Consider the following 501-nt stretch of genomic DNA (forward strand, 5'->3'; position numbering starts at 1 on the left):
ACCCAGGAGTACCCCAGGATCCAGGGGCACTTGGGCATGTCTGGGGAATATTTTTTAGGCGTTTTGCCTTTTTAAAAAAGTTAATTGCGGAAGCATTTTACCTTAGAATAGGTCTATGCTTAATAAAAAGTGTTTTCCTACAAAATTTTCGAGCTAAAACCGTGTCCCCTTGGATTCTGGATTCCTGATTTACTAGCCCCACTTTGAGAAACAAGGCATTTGTCAGGTGTCTGATTTCACAGGTGAGAGGATGAAGCCAAATACAGGGCCTTTCTCCTTTCCACCTTGCCCTCCGTTTTCTAATCTGAAAAATGAGGTTATGTGGTATTTCTGAGGCTGCGATGAAGATTAAGCAACTGAACAAAGCACTTCGCAAAGTGCTTTATAGACTTGCCATGTGAGGAATGGTAGTACGCATTACCTTTCCCTTCCGGGCCCTCCCGCCTCCCTCCCCCTCTCTCCTCCCTCCCCCTCTCTCTCTTTACTCCCCTGCCCCTCCGT

This window comes from Myotis davidii, unplaced genomic scaffold, assembly GCF_000327345.1.
Source record: "Myotis davidii unplaced genomic scaffold, ASM32734v1 scaffold1464, whole genome shotgun sequence".
Taxonomy (NCBI): domain Eukaryota; kingdom Metazoa; phylum Chordata; class Mammalia; order Chiroptera; family Vespertilionidae; genus Myotis; species Myotis davidii.